The sequence below is a fragment of the Macaca nemestrina genome, chromosome 1 (assembly GCF_043159975.1).
Source record: "Macaca nemestrina isolate mMacNem1 chromosome 1, mMacNem.hap1, whole genome shotgun sequence".
Taxonomy (NCBI): domain Eukaryota; kingdom Metazoa; phylum Chordata; class Mammalia; order Primates; family Cercopithecidae; genus Macaca; species Macaca nemestrina.
In genome coordinates this window covers 100,224,770-100,231,748 of record NC_092125.1, presented here as the reverse complement: position 1 = coordinate 100,231,748, position 6,979 = coordinate 100,224,770, and positions in this window count along the sequence as shown.

Below are 6,979 nucleotides of genomic sequence, written 5' to 3'. Positions count from 1 at the left end.
TATACTTAATGGTGAGAAATCAAATTCTTTCTCCCTAAAATCAAGAGCAAGACAAAGATGTTCCCTCTCAGCACTTCTATTCAACATCCTACCAGAAGTTCTAGTTTCTCCAATAAGACAAGAAAAAGAAATAAAAGGTACATAGATTGGAAGAAAGAATTAATGTTGTCTTTACTAACAATTGACATTATTGAATAAACCCCAAAGAATCTACAAACAAAACTTCCAGGACTAATGAGTATGGTAATGTAATAGAATACAAGTTCACTATATAAAAGTCAATTATTTTTCTGTGCACCGGTAATGAAAAAATGAAATTAGAAATAAATACCACAAATAATTAAATAAACATAAATCTAAACAAAGGTATAGAATTTTAATATAGAAAACTACATAACACTGAATAGAGAAATCAAAGATTATCTAAACAAGTTGAGATATTTCACGTTATTGGATTGAAAGAGTCAGTATTGTTAAGATACCATTTTTTCTCAACGGATTTACAGATTCACACAATGCTAATCAAAATCTCAGCAAGCTGTTTTCTAAATATTGACAAACTGCTTCTAAAGCTTTTATGGAAAGATAAAGGATCTAGAATAGCCAACACAATACTGAACAGAACAAAGTTAGAGAACTGAAAGCTACCTAAATTGAACTTGTATCCAAAATGTACAAAGAACTCTTACAACTCAATAATAGCAAAACAAGTAACCCAATTTAAAAATGAGCCAAAGAACTGAACAGAAACCTCATCAAAAATCTATAGATACACTTTGGGAGGCCGAGGCGGGTGGATCACGAGGTCAGGAGATCGAGACCATCCTGGCTAACAGGGTGAAACCCCGTCCCTACTAAAAATACAAAACATTAGCCAGGCTTGGTGGCAGGTATCTGTAGTCCCAGCTGCTTGGGAGGCTGAGGCAAGAGAATGGCGTGAACCCAGGAGACGGAGGCTGCAGTGAGCCGAGATCACGCCACTGCACTACAGCCTGGGCGACAGAGCGAGACTCTGTCTCAAAAATAATAATAATAATAATAAATCTATCGATAGCAAGTAAGCACATGAATAAATGTTCATTTCTTATTAGGAAAGTGAAAGTTAAAATAACAATGAAATACCACCATATATTAGAATGGCTAAAATTTAAAACACTGACAACTCCAATTGCTGGTGAAGATGTGGTTCAGGAGGAATTCTCAGTCGTTAAGGGTTGGGATGCAACATGGTATAACTACTTTGGAAGAGAGTTGGACAGTTTTACACAAAGATAAACATATTCTTGCCATATGATCCAGTAACCACACTCCTTGGTGTTTATCTAAACAATGAAAAACTTTTGTCCACAAAGAAACCTGCATACAAAAGTTTATAGCAGCTTCTTCATAGTTTCTAAAAATTTTAGTCAACCAAGAAGTCCTTCAATAAGCGAGTAGGTAAATAAGCTGTTGAACACCCACACAATGGAATCCTATTCAGTATTATAAGTAATAAGTTGCTAAACATTTTAAATTTTGACAAAGTTTTAAATTATAATGAAACTCAATGTATCATATTTTTTCATAGATCATAATTTTAGTGTAAAGAACTCTGCCTATACTTATGTATGTAGTCTACTTTGACTTAATTTTTATTTAAGACGTGAGACTTACATTGAACTTTATTATTATTATTATTATTATTATTATTATTATTATTATTATTGCCTGTGAATCTCTAAGTGCTCCAGCATCATTAATTGTTGAACAGGGAGGGGCAGAGCAAGATGGCCGAATAGGAACAGCTCCAGTCTCCAACTCCCAGCGCGAGCGACACAGAAGACCGGTGATTTCTGCATTTTCAACTGAGGTACTGGGTTCATCTCACTGGGGAGTGCCGGACGATCTGTGCTGGTCAGCTGCTGCAGGCCAACCAGCGAGAGCTGAAGCAGGGCGAGGCATTGCCACACCTGGGAAGCGCAAGGGGGAAGGGAATCCCTTTTCCTAGCCAGGGGAACGGAGACACACAACACCTGAAAATCGGGTAACTCCCACCCCAATACTGCACTTTAAGCAAACAGGCACACCAGGAGATCATATCCCACACCTGGCCGGGAGGGTCCCACACCCACGGAGCCTCCCTCATTGATAGCACAGCAGTCTGTGATCTACCGGCAAGGCAGCAGCGAGGCTGGGGGAGGGGCGCCCGCCATTGCTGAGGCTTAAGTAGGTAAACAAAGCTGCTGGGAAGCTCTAACTGGGTGGAGCTCACAGCAGCTCAAGGAAACCTGCCTGTCTCTGTAGACTCCACCTCTGGGGACAGGGCAAAAAAAACACAGCCGAAACCTCTGCAGACGCAAACGACTCTGTCTGACAGCTTTGAAGAGAGCAGTGGATCTCCCAACACGGAGGTTGAGATCTGAGAAGGGACAGACTCCCTGCTCAAGTGGGTCCCTGACCCCTGAGTAGCCTAACTGGGAGACATCCCCCACTAGGGGCAGTCTGACACCCCACACCTCACAGGGTGGAGTACACCCCTGAGAGGAAGCTTCCAAAGCAAGAATCAGACAGGTACACTCGCTGTTCAGAAATATTCTATCTTCTGCTGCCTCTGCTGCTGATACCCAGGCAAACAGGGTCTGGAGTGGACCTCAAGCAATCTCCAACACACCTACAGCTGAGGGTCCTGACTGTTACAAGGAAAACTATCAAACAGGAAGGACACCTACACCAAAATCCCATCAGTACATCATCATCATCAAAGACAAGAGGCAGATAAAACCACAAAGATGGGGAAAAAGCAGGGCAGAAAAGCTGGAAATTCAAAAACTAAGAGCGCATCTCCCCCGGCAAAGGAGGGCAGCTCATCGCCAGCAACGGAACAAAGCTGGATGGAGAATGACTTTGACAAGATGAGAGAAGAAGGCTTCAGTCCATCAAATTTCTCAGAGCTAAAGGAGGAATTACGTACCCAGCGCAAAGAAACTAAAAATCTTGAAAAAAAAGTGGAAGAATTGATGGCTAGAGTAATTAATGCAGAGAAGGTCATAAACGAAATGAAAGAGATGAAAACCATGACACGAGAAATACGTGACAAATGCACAAGCTTCAGTAACCGACTCGACCAACTGAAAGAAAGAGTATCTGCGATTGAGGATCAAATGAATGAAATGAAGCGAGAAGAGAAACCAAAAGAAAAAAGAAGAAAAAGAAATGAACAAAGCCTGCAAGAAGTATGGGATTATGTAAAAAGACCAAATCTACGTCTGATTGGGGTGCCTGAAAGGGAGGGGGAAAATGGAACCAAGTTGGAAAACACTCTTCAGGATATCATCCAGGAGAACTTCCCCAACCTAGTAGGGCAGGCCAACATTCAAATCCAGGAAATACAGAGAATGCCACAAAGATACTCCTCGAGAAGAGCAACTCCAAGACACATAATTGCCAGATTCACCAAAGTTGAAATGAAGGAAAAAATCTTAAGGGCAGCCAGAGAGAAAGGTCGGGTTACCCACAAAGGGAAGCCCATCAGACTAACAGCAGATCTCTCGGCAGAAACTCTGCAAGCCAGAAGAGAGTGGGGGCCAATATTCAACATTCTTAAAGAAAAGAATTTTCAACCCAGAATTTCATATCCAGCCAAACTAAGTTTCATAAGTGAAGGAGAAATAAAATCCTTTACAGATAAGCAAATGCTTAGAGATTTTGTCACCACTAGGCCTGCCTTACAAGAGACCCTGAAGGAAGCACTCAACATGGAAAGGAACAACCGGTACCAGCCGTTGCAAAAACATGCCAAAATGTAAAGACCATCGAGGCTAGGAAGAAACTGCATCAACTAACGAGCAAAATAACCAGTTAATATCATAATGGCAGGATCAAGTTCACACATAACAATCTTAACCTTAAATGTAAACGGACTAAATGCTCCAATTAAAAGACACAGAATGGCAAACTGGATAAAGAGTCAAGACCCATCAGTCTGCTGTATTCAGGACACCCATCTCACATGCAGAGACATACATAGGCTCAAAATAAAGGGATGGAGGAAGACTTACCAAGCAAATGGAGAACAAAAAAAAGCGGGGGTTGCAATACTAGTCTCTGATAAAACAGACTTTAAACCATCACAGGTCAAAAGAGACAAAGAAGGCCATTACATAATGGTAAAGGGATCAATTCAACAGGAAGAGCTAACTATCCTAAATATATATGCACCCAATACAGGAGCACCCAGATTCATAAAGCAAGTCCTTAGAGACTTACAAAGAGACTTAGACTCCCATACAATAATAATGGGAGACTTCAACACTCCACTGTCAACATTAGACAGATCAACGAGACAGAAAGTTAACAAGGATATTCAGGAATTGAACTCATCTCTGCAGCAAGCAGACCTAATAGACATCTATAGAACTCTCCACCCCAAATCAACAGAATATACATTCTTCTCAGCACCACATCGTACTTACTCCAAAATCGACCACGTAATTGGAAGTAAAGCACTCCTCAGCAAATGTACAAGAACAGAAATTATAACAAACTGTCTCTCAGACCACAGTGCCATCAAACTAGAACTCAGGACTAAGAAACTCAATCAAAACCGCTCAACTACATGGAAACTGAACAACCTGCTCCTGAATGACTACTGGGTACATAACGAAATGAAGGCAGAAATAAAGATGTTCTTTGAAACCAATGAGAACAAAGATACAACACACCAGAATCTCTGGGACACATTTAAAGCAGTGTGTAGAGGGAAATTTATAGCACTAAATGCCCACAAGAGAAAGCAGGAAAGATCTAAAATTGACACTCTAACATCGCAATTAAAAGAACTAGAGAAGCAAGAGCAAACACATTCGAAAGCTAGCAGAAGGCAAGAAATAACTAAGATCAGAGCAGAACTGAAGGAGATAGAGACACAAAAAAACCCTCCAAAAAATCAATGAATCCAGGAGTTGGTTTTTTGAAAATATCAACAAAATTGACAGACCACTAGCAAGACTAATAAAGAAGAAAAGAGAGAAGAATCAAATCGACGCAATTAAAAATGATAAAGGGGATATCACCACTGACCCCACAGAAATACAAACTACCATCAGAGAATACTATAAACACCTCTACGCAAATAAACTGGAAAATCTAGAAGAAATGGATAATTTCCTGGACACTTACACTCTTCCAAGACTAAACCAGGAAGAAGTTGAATCCCTGAATAGACCAATAACAGGCTCTGAAATTGAGGCAATAATTAATAGCCTACCAACCAGAAAAAGTCCAGGACCAGATGGATTCACAGATGAATTCTACCAGAGGTACAAGGAGGAGTTGGTACCATTCCTTCTGAAACTATTCCAATCAATAGAAAAAGAGGGAATCCTCCCTAACTCATTTTATGAGGCCAACATCATCCTGATACCAAAGCCTGGCAGAGACACAACAAAAAAAGAGAATTTTAGACCAATATCCCTGATGAACATCGATGCAAAAATCCTCAATAAAATACTGGCAAACCGGATTCAGCAACACATCAAAAAGCTTATCCACCATGATCAAGTGGGCTTCATCCCTGGGATGCAAGGCTGGTTCAACATTCGCAAATCAATAAACATAACCCAGCATATAAACAGAACCAAAGACAAGAACCACATGATTATCTCAATAGATGCAGAAAAGGCTTTTGACAAAATTCAACAGCCCTTCATGCTAAAAACGCTCAATAAATTCGGTATTGATGGAACGTACCTCAAAATAATAAGAGCTATTTATGACAAACCCACAGCCAATATCATACTGAATGGGCAAAAACTGGAAAAATTCCCTTTGAAAACTGGCACAAGACAGGGATGCCCTCTCTCACCACTCCTATTCAACATAGTGTTGGAAGTTCTGGCTAGGGCAATCAGGCAAGAGAAAGAAATCAAGGGTATTCAGTTAGGAAAAGAAGAAGTCAAACTGTCCCTGTTTGCAGATGACATGATTGTATATTTAGAAAACCCCATTGTCTCAGCCCAAAATCTCCTTAAGCTGATAAGCAACTTCAGCAAAGTCTCAGGATACAAAATTAATGTGCAAAAATCACAAGCATTCTTATACACCAGTAACAGACAAACAGAGAGCCAAATCATGAATGAACTCCCATTCACAATAGCTTCAAAGAGAATAAAATACCTAGGAATCCAACTTACAAGGGATGTAAAGGACCTCTTCAAGGAGAACTACAAACCACTGCTCAGTGAAATCAAAGAGGACACAAACAAATGGAAGAACATACCATGCTCATGGATAGGAAGAATCAATATCGTGAAAATGGCCATACTGCCCAAGGTAATTTATAGATTCAATGCCATCCCCATCAAGCTACCAATGAGTTTCTTCACAGAATTGGAAAAAACTGCTTTAAAGTTCATATGGAACCAAAAAAGAGCCCGCATCTCCAAGACAATCCTAAGTCAAAAGAACAAAGCTGGAGGCATCACGCTACCTGACTTCAAACTATACTACAAGGCTACAGTAACCAAAACAGCATGGTACTGGTACCAAAACAGAGATATAGACCAATGGAACAGAACAGAGTCCTCAGAAATAATACCACCCATGTACAGCCATCTGATCTTTAACAAACCTGAGAGAAACAAGAAATGGGGAAAGGATTCCCTATTTAATAAATGGTGCTGGGAAAATTGGCTAGTCATAAGTAGAAAGCTGAAACTGGATCCTTTCCTTACTCCTTATACGAAAATTAATTCAAGATGGATTAGAGACTTAAATCTTAGACCTAATACCATAAAAATCCTAGAGGAAAACCTAGGTAGTACCATTCAGGACATAGGCATGGGCAAAGACTTCATGTCTAAAACACCAAAAGCAACGGCAGCAAAAGCCAAAATTGACAAATGGGATCTCATTAAACTAAAGAGCTTCTGCACAGCAAAAGAAACTACCATCAGAGTGAACAGGCAAACTACAGAATGGGAGAAAATTTTTGCAATCTACT